This window comes from Pelodiscus sinensis, chromosome 5 (genome assembly GCF_049634645.1).
Source record: "Pelodiscus sinensis isolate JC-2024 chromosome 5, ASM4963464v1, whole genome shotgun sequence".
NCBI lineage: Eukaryota > Metazoa > Chordata > Testudines > Trionychidae > Pelodiscus > Pelodiscus sinensis.
Window position 1 is genome coordinate 105,727,340 of NC_134715.1, and position 12,343 is coordinate 105,739,682.

At 39.8% G+C, this 12,343-nt stretch overlaps 1 long non-coding RNA gene across 2 annotated transcripts; it reads left to right on the forward strand.

Annotated features, from left to right (window-relative positions):
• Positions 1 to 1,063: 1,063 nt before the first annotated feature.
• Positions 1,064 to 11,059, forward strand: LOC102451075 (uncharacterized). Of its 2 annotated transcripts, none has more exons than XR_012903902.1 (3): positions 1,064 to 1,147; positions 8,930 to 9,081; positions 10,487 to 11,059. It is a non-coding gene; the product is annotated as an uncharacterized LOC102451075 (long non-coding RNA). The 2 variants fall into 2 exon arrangements; XR_332955.4 differs by having other exon boundaries at positions 1,065 to 1,147; positions 8,873 to 9,081.
• The last annotated feature ends 1,284 nt before the right edge of the window (positions 11,060 to 12,343 follow it).

Genomic DNA, 12,343 nt, shown 5'->3' on the forward strand with positions numbered 1-12,343 from the left:
TCTCTTTGTGTTAAAGTGAAACATGCTGTAGTTTGAATGATCACTAATGATTATTAACTAAGCCAAACTGCTTGTTAATATCATGCACAGCATCATCTGAGGGTAGCACATTGCTGAACACCATGACTTTAATGTGTTAGACCAGAGGCTAAATAACCATTTCCATGGCAACTTAGCAAAGTGTTTCTCTGCTACAACAATTGGATACACTACTGAATCACAACTCTTTCACATGATTTTTTTCCAAAAAGTTCAAATATTTCCATTTACCAACATTTTTATCTCGGTCATAGAATAAGAAAATATGTCACAGGGAGACATCTGAACAAAAAGGCTGATTTTAGAAAAGTTAGAATAAATCCATTCTATATCACCTAGGCAAAGAAAAATTGGGGACTTAAAATGTTCATTCCCAGATAGGCCATGCAGAATCTACCATTCTCCATCATTTGTCTAGATGGATATAAGGAAAATCAGAAATAGCTTTATCTGGTGATCAAATATTGTCTTGGAAGGATAGAATCTGATGGCACCTAGTTCCATAATTTCCTGGGAACAACTGGGCTTTTCATTAGGCATTCTGTAGCACAAAGTGATTTCTTTCCTATCAGGCATTAACAGAACCATCTTTGAGTTTCCTCAATACCTAGCTGAGATCACCAACTGGATGAACAAAGCAAATGTGAATAAGATGGAGGTACTTTTTAGAAATGTGCTTTCTCCACAATTTCACTGTATATTAGGGCATTCCCTCAAAGATTTCAGTTATTTGTAATCTTGGAGTACTTTCAACTCCTTAAGACTCCAGTATACCCAAACAGCCATTGCCAAAAGAATGTTCTTTCCATCTCTATCTGTTTAGAAAATTTCACTTACTCTATCAGGCTATGGCCTTTGTGACCTAGGGAACTGGATGAGATAACATAACCATGGTCTTTTAGAGCAAAGAAATTCTTTAAAAGAAGTCAGTGATTGTGATTTCACATTGATTCATATGAACACTTTTATTTTATTTAGATTCCATTCATTTCATTCAGATTTGTTCTCTCCATTCCTGTGAATTTCAGATCCAATGAAGCCAAAAGACTCAGAACAAAATTGAAAAGGAATTGCAGTGTTTTATTTGATTTCCATACTGAAATCCATGGTAAGTTCCCCCAAAAAATAACAGAATAAGTGTGGGCAGGGACCATCTTTTTGCTATGAGTGCATACAGTATCTAGCACATTAGGGCACTGAGGCTACATCTACACTGCAGATCAATTTCAGGATACCAGAGGTACCCGAGATACCTCTGGTAACCCAAAATAGCTATTCTATGTCTTTTGAGTGCACCCATTATTTTGAAATATAACTCTCTCACTATTCCAATGTCCCTATAAACCTCATTCCACAAAGAGTAAGGGACATTTCTCAATAGCAATTTATTTCAAAATAAGTGCTGTGCAGACAGTGCCAAATTTCAAAATAAGCTATTTAGAAATAGCATCAAAATAAGCTATGCAATTTGCATAGCTCAAATTGCGTAGCTTATTCTGAGCTATGGGTGATAGAGGTCTGCCAGTGCAATCACAACGCAAATAATAAATTAAATCAACATTTACAGGAAACAGCATAACAAAACTATGAATCAGCCCTGATCCATTCTGTGTAAGACCTGGGTTAGTTCAAAAGATATGTGAATCTTAAACCATATGTGAATCTTAAACCATATACTGAATTTTGTTTTTAAATACATAAGCAAGGAAGTTTGTGGCTGTGGGTTTCCATTACAAATACTTAGTACAGTTCTATTTTAAATGTTCTTAAAAAAAAATCCATTTGTACTGTTAAAAACCCCACACACTGAAATCAGATTATCTCTTACAAACTTAGAATGTTTTCAGTTTCTTGACAACTAATCATTTGAATATGCAACAGCAAAACCACTTTGAAGTCTAGTCAAGAATCCAATGATATTAAAATTTGAACTGGAATCTTACAACTTACCATCACTGATCTTACTGGTCATTATATGTATTTCCCTTTAATCCTTTTTCTTGTCTTATACCTTAAGGTTCAACAACAAAATGGGGTCTATGTAATTTAAAAATATATGAGGTGCCAAATGAATGGCTACAGGTAAAATCTCTTATGTCCATGAAGTTTCCATTTATTTTAAAAGCAGGAACATTTAATGGAACATTATTGAAGCTTTTAATCATCCCTCTTGAGATATTCATCTGCAGGGATCCTGTAGCGAGGCTGCTGATTTTCAAAAGGATTGAACTAGCTCTTGCCTAAATTGAACATCAGAATCCTCACAGCAGGAAGTTGAAATTAAATATTTTAAATAAAATAAACACACGCCTTTAGTCTATTTCATTAGCAGTGACTGCAGTAGGGCCAAATCGAAGTCCCACTGAATTTAGAGGTAGTACTGGCATGATCATTTGCAGGGCTGAGTTCGAATATATGGAGCGAGTGCAGGAGTAAGGGCCTATTTATGCGTGTGTGCACGGTTACACACACACACACACACACACTGGGTGGCACAAAAAGTGACCTTTTAAAAATAATGGTAAAAAAAAATTATTAAACAATTTATTTACATTAACTTTACTAGAATTTTTTTATTTTTTATTGTTTTAAATTATTTTTAAATATCAATTTTTATTCCTCACAGTTTATATAGGTATGCCTTTATGAATAAGAAAACAAAACAAATTCAAATTCACTATAAAACATTAACTAGACTATGTTCCACCACCACATTAACACACTCAGAATTGTCAAAATGTCCATTAGCCCACTGTGAATCTCTATACAGTGAAACCTTTGAACCTTTGTTATCCGGCACTCTTGTTAACCAGAAAACTTTGTTAACCAGGATTGCCCCCAGCCACAATACTGTCACATCTTCAGGCGCACATGCCTGGCTTGGTTTACCACGATTGGCTTAACAATTTTTTATTTAAGAAGTACTAATCATCTTTAACTCAAAATAGAAATGTGAGACCAACTGCCTCACACTACAAAACTACCAATATTAAAAACTTGAGTTTTACTATTATTGTCTATTGGTTTTTCCTCAGTTGATGGGGCCCCCAGATAACCGGAATTTTTAGATAACCGTAATGCCCTAATCCCCAGGCGTGCCAGATAACACATGTTTTACTGTATTTTAAACTTCAGCACTGCCATGTTGTATGTATGCCCCATCCCGAGGCAGCACAACCTAATGGCTAAAGTTGGCAACACAGGAATTTGGGGCAGTAGCTCCAGTGGAGGGTGGAGTCAGGCCTGGACCCACCCTACTTCACTGGGCCCCGACCTATGGCCTTATTAGTAGCAGAGTAATCTGCCACTCACTCAACGGGGAATCCTAGTGCAACACGCTGAGTTCGCTCAGGTGAGAGATACCAGGAGCACACCCTCCCTGGGTCACTTCCTACCAGATCTGGTGTTGGGGTGCTCCACATAATCTCCAGGTCCCCTGGTTCTCCAGCACCAGCCTCTCCCTGAGGCTCCTTTGGCTCAATGCAGTCTCCCAGGTCTCTGGCTCCTGTCATTCAGGTCTCTGGCTGGGGTACCTCTGGAGCTCTTGCAGCAGATCCTTCTCTCACATCCAGCCCAGACTGAGCTGAGCTGCTCCCTTTTATACTGTTCTACTACTTGAAGCATGCCCAGTGTGGTCGGGAGACAGCATTTTCCTCCCTCCTCAGCACATTAAGCCCTCCTGGCCAAGTGCAAGATATGTACACTCTGGGTATGTCTACACTACCCCGCTAGTTCGAACTATCCATGAGGCGTACAGATAGTTCGGAATAACTACGTAGTTCGAACTATCTAGCCCGTGCCGCGTGTAGCCGCGCAGCACGGGGTTTGTACTAGCCGGCTTTTAAAAATGGCGGAGCCGGCTTTATGCTAATGAAGCCCGGGAAATTCAAATCCCGGGCTTCATTAGCAAGTTCGGTATGCATACATTAGTTCGAACTAGCGGGGTAGTGTAGACATACCCTCTGTCACAAGCGCGCACATTACAGACTTTGTTATGATACTTTGTTTTAAATGGGCATACGTATTTTGACCTTATTTGTATATGTCATGAGGAACATTTTACTTCTACAAAACAAATGTATGTATATAGGTATTTTTAATATAATTTGAACATTTAATCGTTATTGTTTTAATATGTAATAAAATTAATTGTCTAAATCTCAAGTAATAAAGCATGGGGCTTGTGTGGGGGAACCAACTGCACACACCTCATGCTGGCGCTCTGAGGATAGTCTCTGTTTAAGTGGAAGCTACTTAATCTAAAAGATCACAGAAGAATTCATCCCCTCCTCCTCTACCAATGCCCCTATTTTCTCCAGGAGCACTCATTTTTCTTCATTTGCACATGACACTGGAAGGATTTCTGATAAAATCAGTTACATTGCTGTCATCTGAAAGTTTCTGTTGGGGTGATGAATTGTTTCGGAGACCTTATCAGACCAGGCTTTCATTCCGTTCTAGGTGGACTATAATTAACATGCCTTAGAACAATTTGGCACCCATATTGTTGTGCTATTATCCTAGTATCCATGTACCATATTTTTTCCTTTTTATGTACAGTAATTATGTCCCACCTTACCTCCTGTCTGTACTACCAGTTGTTATCTTAGTCACTTTGTTCCTTTAACTGCCTGAATATGGCTTAAGTATCCAAAACCATAAGAAACCCGTCTCCCATTGATTTTCATTGAGAAATAAATACTTCCTTTAGGTTCTTCTGAAAATCCCAGCACAGAATTATATTCTGATTTTTGTTTGCAGTTGTTTGGTCCCAGCATATGAGAGACACAGGGGCTACGTCTACACTGGCCCCTTTTCCGGAAGGGGCATGTTAATTTCACCTATCGTAGTAGGGAAATGCGCGGGGGATTTAAATATCCCCCGCGGCATTTAAATAAAAATGTCCGCCGCTTTTTTCCGGCTTTTAAAAAAGCCGGAAAAGAGCGTCTACACTGGCCCCGATCCTCCGGAAAAAGCACCCTTTTCCGGAGGCTCTTATTCCTACTTCAAAGTAGGGGCCAGTGTAGACGCTCTTTTCCGGCTTTTTTAAAAGCCGGAAAAAAGCAGCGGACATTTTTATTTAAATGCCGCGGGGGATATTTAAATCCCCCGCGGATTTCCCTACTACGATAGGTGAAATTAACATGCCCCTTCCGGAAAAGGGGCCAGTGTAGACGAGCCCAAGGTGAATGAGATAGTACCTTTTTGGTGGGTCACCTTCTGTTGGCGAGAGATGTAAGCTTTTGAACAGAAGACGACCTCTATGTTGCTTGAAAGCTTGTTTCTTTCACCAGCAGAAATTGGTACAATAAAATATATTATTTCACACACTTTATCTGCAATTTTTAACACAAAAAAGTAAATGAAATGTATATATATCTAAAATAATGTCTGTGCCATCATAGCACAATTTTCTGAAGTCTTTTCAGTCCATCACTGGCTTTGAACACTTAGTACAGGACCTCATAAGACTCACACCATGTACCAATCTCCTCACTTGTTGTTTCCTACTATGAATTCCCTTCCACTATCATTTCTTCCATTACAATGTTCTTGAGGTTATTTTCATCTCTACACCTGATGTGACTAAAGTATGCAAGTTTGCATTGTTGATATCTAATAGCAGGGTTTACTTCTCTCCTATGCATTTTTAACATAAGCATTCATCTTCCTCTTTATCCAGGAGACGTAAAAATCTTTGGCAGCATCACATCTCAAAGTTTTCAATGTTCTTCATGTCTGTCATAAGCATTAATACCAGTGCTTCTGCTCAATTCTATACACACATGATGGTAACTACTTTTTATATAATGAGCCTTTGGTTCTCCTCAAACAAGCTCATGATGTGAAAGAGCATTATCGTATAAGCTGCAATGTTTAGCATCTGTTAAGCAAGCAATCAGAATGCCTATCCACAACAGAGACTCCATTATTTCCACAGAATTTTGGAAATTTTACTTATGCATTGGTCTTTGAAGATGATGAACTGAGTAGTTTATGCCACAAGATGACTTGTGCAAGAGTAATTTGTAAGAAGAGGTTTTCCCCCCATGATTAAAGTGACTAGTGGGTAGAGGGAACTTACTTAGCACATGCCTAGAATTATTGCTAAGCCTAATCATTTTTTTCCAGAAATATATCACTTTACACTGTTACTATGACAACATTTAGCTACAAAGCCTGAAAATAATTACACAAATTACTGGGAGGTGAATTAACATATGGCAAAAAAATTCAAAAATACAATTTAAATGGGGATCCATATTATAATTAAAACATCAGGAAAGTGTCTAGACTTGGAGATGTTTCATTTTTGCTTTAATCTCTCTCATTGCCCAGTAAAGCCTTCAGTAATTCCAAAATGCACTTCATCATTGAATTATTGTAAATCACATGCCAAATATGGATTAAAAAAAAAGAGCATTTCCAAGTGCCCTTGTAATTCTTAAATCGTATGTTTAACATTCTCAGTTTCTGTGTTGGGTGAGTAGAGTCTAATGTGTAAATTTGTTAAAAATAGTTGACAATGTTTTTTAAGGCACAAAATAATTAATAAATATAGGATCAAATTTTTAGTATAGCTATTATATATACTGAACGCTCTACCATGTTGTAAAATAGCATAAGTCAATACTTCAGTTCTTACTGAACATTGAATAAACCAGGAAGAGACACCCATCATCTACAAAAGAATTCCAGCCACAGGTGTAGTGAGGGATTGGAATGCTTATTTGTATTTTGGTTTTTATAATCTTTTTTCTAGAATATGTCATTTTTTTTCAGTATTGCCCTACCATATTCTTCAGAATACTATTGTATCACACTTCTGTTTAAATATTGTACAAAATATATGAGTAATAAGGAAGATAGGATCTACTTTATTGCACTTGTGGTACCTAGAGTGTACTTGAAGATATGATTCACCATTTATATTGTCAGATCTGTACTTCTGAAAGACTCAGATCTTTAGCAGTTTTTGACTCCCTCCTCCCACTTCGCACTCAAGTGTTCTTTAGCTTGAAATGAATCATTAATTGTTCTCTTAATAATCAGAACATTTTAATGTAAAATCCATGCTCTGACCTAAGGAATCAGAAATAAAATACCAAAAAGACCAGCTGTTGGTTGCATAGTATAATTAATTCTGCTCATCCTGACTGAAGTGGGGCAACAAGTTACTTTGGTCCACTTGTGGGTTAGCTGAACTATGCTGTTAGTTATAAAATTCCCCTTTAAAAAGGAGGTTTGTCCGTCCCACAGAATGGTTTCCTAGGTGCCTTCTCTAGAGGCTCATCTAGGAGCATGTTGGTGGTGGCGAAAGCTACAGTCCAGGGAGGCAAGATTAGGAACTGGTAAGTTTGCTTAAAGCTCCTGAAAACTGTTGGGGTTTACTTTTTAAAAGATCTTCCGTTTTCCAAGGGACTAAATGTGCCTGAGGGAATGACTCTTTATCAGAAGCAATGGTTCTGGAAGATTTTTTAAGGTGTATTCTACTTTTTTGCTCTAACATGTTTTTTGTATTCATACATCTACATTAGTTAATTGTCTACAATACACCTAAATATGAAAATGGCTGGTGCCCTACAGCAAATACACTTGATAGCACAGTGTTAATCTCTAACTTTTGAAAAACAAGTGTTAGTGTTTTTGAAAAACAAGTGTTAGGAGTTGGGGCTTGATTGACAAAGGTACGTAAGTGGCTATAGCCAACATGTCGACACCACCAACATTCTCGCACAGAATTGCCACTCAGCTGCTGCCTAATCCTGCAGGCACATAAAGTCCCCTATGTTTATGTCAGTATGCATGAGCAGAGATGCCTAAATGTGGATGCCATCTCACACAAAAATTTTAGAGCCCTACTGCAAATCAAAACCTCAGCAAGCTTCTCAAACTAGGTGTTCTTCCATATACCTTGCCTGAGGTGCTTGCAGGCCTGATGCCAGGTGGGGAGAGACAATGGAGCCAATGGCTCCAGGGCCTGGCAACTCAAAAGGACACAGGGCTACTGCAGTGGCAGCAGCATCCAGAGTCCCAGGATCTTTAAATCACTGCCAGTGTGCCTTGCTGTGTGCTCCAGGCAGCTTTAAGGATTGAGGGGGCAGCATGGTATACTCCAGGTGGCTCTGAGGGCTGGAGTGTTGCTCTGGGCTGCATGGAGAGCTGGCTGCCCCAACTCTGCCCCTTCTGCCTCAGGCCCCGTCCCTTCCAGGAATGTGTAGCACCACCCCCCACACGCACATAACAGGTGTCAATGCCCTTGGATGCTCAATACAGTACGTGTGCTCTGAGCAGGATTCCTGGATTGGATTCTGCATCAGAGAGATCTGGGGGTTTTCAGGCAAATAGCTGTGCATCTCAGAACATCCAACAGCCCAGTAGCTAAGGCATTTGCCTAAGAAATGGGAAGTCTTGGGTTGATTCCTCACTTATGTAACCCTTCTTCCGGTAGCAGTCAGCCACCAGAAGGTTTGGGTTCAGTATACACTGACAGTTTCTCTCCTTTGAACTGAATTAAAACAGAGCCTGACTTTTCTGCTTTCCCAATAACTGCAAGCATTGGCGGTCATATCTGACCACTCCTGCATTTAGGGTTAACCCAGTTTGTTACCCCACAATAGCCAAATTGGTGTTTTGCCTATTGTAACCATTCTAACAATTGAATATCTAGCAGGCCTAAACAACCTGAGTGAAGTGTATTTGTGTAACCTCACCCAGAATTCCTTTCCCATTCCAGTTTGAACTGTATTTACATAACTGTTGAATATCTAGCAGGTCTAAGCCAACTGAGTGAACATGACCACATAACCACAGCATTCCTTTCCCATTCCAGCTGGCTGTAATGGAAGCATTGATTCAGACCCTGTTTATATTTACCTTCATTGGACAGGAACTTGAACACGGGTCTCTGACCTCTAAGGTGAGAGTGTACTAACCACCAGGCTACTGGTTATGTTTGAATGAAGACTCCCTCAGTTTCTCTTGTTGGAGCTGTAGGAACATTGATTGGTGCAAACTGAAATGGATTCAACTACATTCCAGGTGAGTGCCCTAACCTCCAACTTACTCTAGCTCTGTGAATGTTTAATTGTTTATACAAAGCAGAAAAATTCAAAGAAAAGAGCTGTCACACTTGTCTCAGTTTCTGGGTCACTGCCTCTGTATTCCTCACTTCGTGGTGCATTCCAAGAGTAACCAATCAAGTCTCAAGCCTCCAGCCATCACCTGACTCTTCTGACTAGAGGTTTTAATGCTGCACAGTCTCCTGCCATACACTGTGATATTCCAAGCAAGGAAATCTGCTTTAAAGCTAGTGCCTTTGCTGTTCCTCTCTTCAGGGCCTATGACCATGCCAGCAGTTCCAAGTTACCATGCAGCTCTTTTGCAGCAGACAACAAGGGGAAAAGACCATAGAGAAAATAAATTAAAAACAATAAAAGGTCTCAGATGCTTACTGAATAGAAAAGCAATTGCTCTTCAGTCCTATGGAGCGCTCCAAAGCCAAAGTCTTTCCAACTTTCAGCAAGGATTGAGGCCCCCCTAGAATCAAAGGATTGGATCAGAGAGGTTGAGAGAGAGTCTAAACTTAGCCTCATATATGTAACGATTTGCTTAGTTGCCAACAGGCCAAAACGGATCAAATTACTCTCTTCCCCCATTCACTTGGAGGTCAAGCTTCTAAGGCTGGATATCTACTTAGCCTTGGGATGTTTACATTAATCACTCCTAGGAACATACCAACACAACCTCTACCAATACAAAGGGGGATGAATATTCTGCAAACTCATCTGTCTGGTCCACTTCAATTTTTTTTTTAAGATACACTTGCATTCACCATAGAATCATAGAACTGAAAGGGACCTCAAGAGGTCATCTACTCCAGTCCCCTGCCCTCATGGCAGGACTAAGCATTACCACCTAGTCTATTCCTGACAGTGTTTGTGTAACATGCTCTTAAGAAACACATCTGTCACGAAGCCCACCCCAGAATATCCTATGACCTCATAGTTGGGAACTCAGCTGGGATTTAAGAGAACTGGCTTTGGATCCCTTCTTTAATCCAGAAATTTGAACATGAGTCTCTTACATACCAGCTAAAGGCCCTCACCATTAGACTATCACAGGGGGTGTGGGAAGGAGTGTCACAAGAAAGGGCTAACCTGGTTTAAGCACCTAACTCAAAGAAATGGCTTTGTGGCTGAAAATCCTGAGTAGAGGAGGAGTGTCTCCCCTGTCACTCATGTGCCCTGGGTTACTTTTTTTTTTTCATAGTTCCTTCCAATACCAGCCTGATGAGTGGTTACAAAGCCTGAATCCATGACTTCAGGGTCTGGCAGGACTTGGAAGGCTCCATATTTAATATCGGGAGCTGAAGTTTTTTTGCTCTGTTGACTCTAGAGAATTGTTCTGGCATGATCCAGTGAGTGAAATATCTTTTTTATTCTAGTCTCAAAGGGCTCCTGTGGGTGACTTTAAAAATAAAGGGCATCATTTCTGCACCATGGAAGTTTGGACAAGACAACAATACTTCAAAAACAATGTCAGTTGAAGGTATTATCTTATGATATCCTTTGACTCAAGTTGAAGTCAGTGGAAGTTGAGAATACTCATCTTAAGGGCTCAACTTTGAAATGCACCATCTCCAAGAAAATTGTATTTAGGCAAAATTAATGTTCATTAATGCTCATATTCCTCCCCTTTTTTAAGCTTACAGTACTTAATACCAAAAGAACAAGGAGACATGAATACATTTACTAGAATTCACATGCAAGAGTTAAGCCACTGAGAAATAATGCAATATTTTAGTTGTTTTACAGCCCTTCAGTTAACATACATTCTTGATTACATGATTTATACTGTCATGACATGTTTAAAAACAGCACATCTCTGTGTCATTAGGACAATAAAGCTATATTATACTGATTTTCTTATTACCTCTACAAATGTACCATTGTAAGGAAATTAAGTTTTGATGTATACTGTAAAGAAAATGTCAACTTGTAAGAAGAGTTTCCATTAAAAAAACCCAAACTTCACTAACTTAATGGCTGCCTAATTATAATTATTTTCTGTAATGTATACACTCTACAAATCTTTCACAAATAAAAAAAAAATTCAGCTGGGTTTAATTATGGCTTTGCTCAGACTCATGTCTAAATAACTCTGGAGTTTCATGTTGTACAGACTTGCAGGTATGATATGATTATCCCTACACGCACCTATTTTTTTAAAATGATGAACCTTCCCTTTCCTTCCTATTCTAGCAGCTCAATCAACAGCTGATCTATAGGAAGGATTGATTAGACTATATAGTCTGGATAAAATCCTTATTATCCTCTGTGAATACATAGCTCCCATTAGGAGTAATTACAGATCTGATGAACTCTAGAGACTAGACCTCTAAGGCCTTGTCTACAGTTTGAGCACCAATTTAAATAAGTTGAGAAACCAATGTAATTACACCTGTGAAACCCCATGTCACGGACACTCTTTCTTCATACTAAGAGAGCCATATTTCAGGGATTCAGAATTTCCCATACCAGAAAGGATCACTGTGATTATGTCTGACCTCTTGCATAAGACAGATGATAGAATTCCCCCCTCATCAACAATTTCTAGGGCAATTTTGGTTTAGCTAGTAAAATACCATTTTAAGAAAAATCAGAAGGCTTCTTCAGATTAAAAGTACACTATTTCCAGACTAGAGGGATTTAATTGAATCAGTTTCTCAACCAATTTATTTAGATCTGTTCTGAAACTGTGGGGTTAGATGAGCCCTAAGACTTGCTGGGTGTATTGCTGATTCCTCACATCTGGGTATCTCTTTAAGTGGATACGGTAAAGGCTAACACTATTTCCTAAAGTTTAAGTGGGATAGCTGGAACTCACCTAAGCACGAACTGCCATACCAACCTTTCCACCCCCACCCCTCAGCCCACATGGCCAGGGAGGCTGACAGAATTTCCAGGCCCTTGAGCAAGATGAGAAGGCTCCATGCTCCTGGTAGGGGCAAGGCCTCAGGTGGAAGACATGGGACTGGAGACTAGCCTCCCCCAACCGGCCCATCAGCACCACCCAGAGCATGCTGCCCAGGGCTCCAGCAGTGATTTAAAGGGTTCAGCACTCCATCCACCGCTGCTGCAGTGGTGGCAATGGCCAGGAGCTCAGGCCTTAATAAACCACTGGGCCTTGGAGCAGATGCCCACTTGTCTCCCTGTCATCTGGCTCCATGTCCATGGCTAGGGCTGAGCACCTGACCCTACTGCCCGCGGCAGAGGCTGACCCTTCCCTCCCAACCTTCATA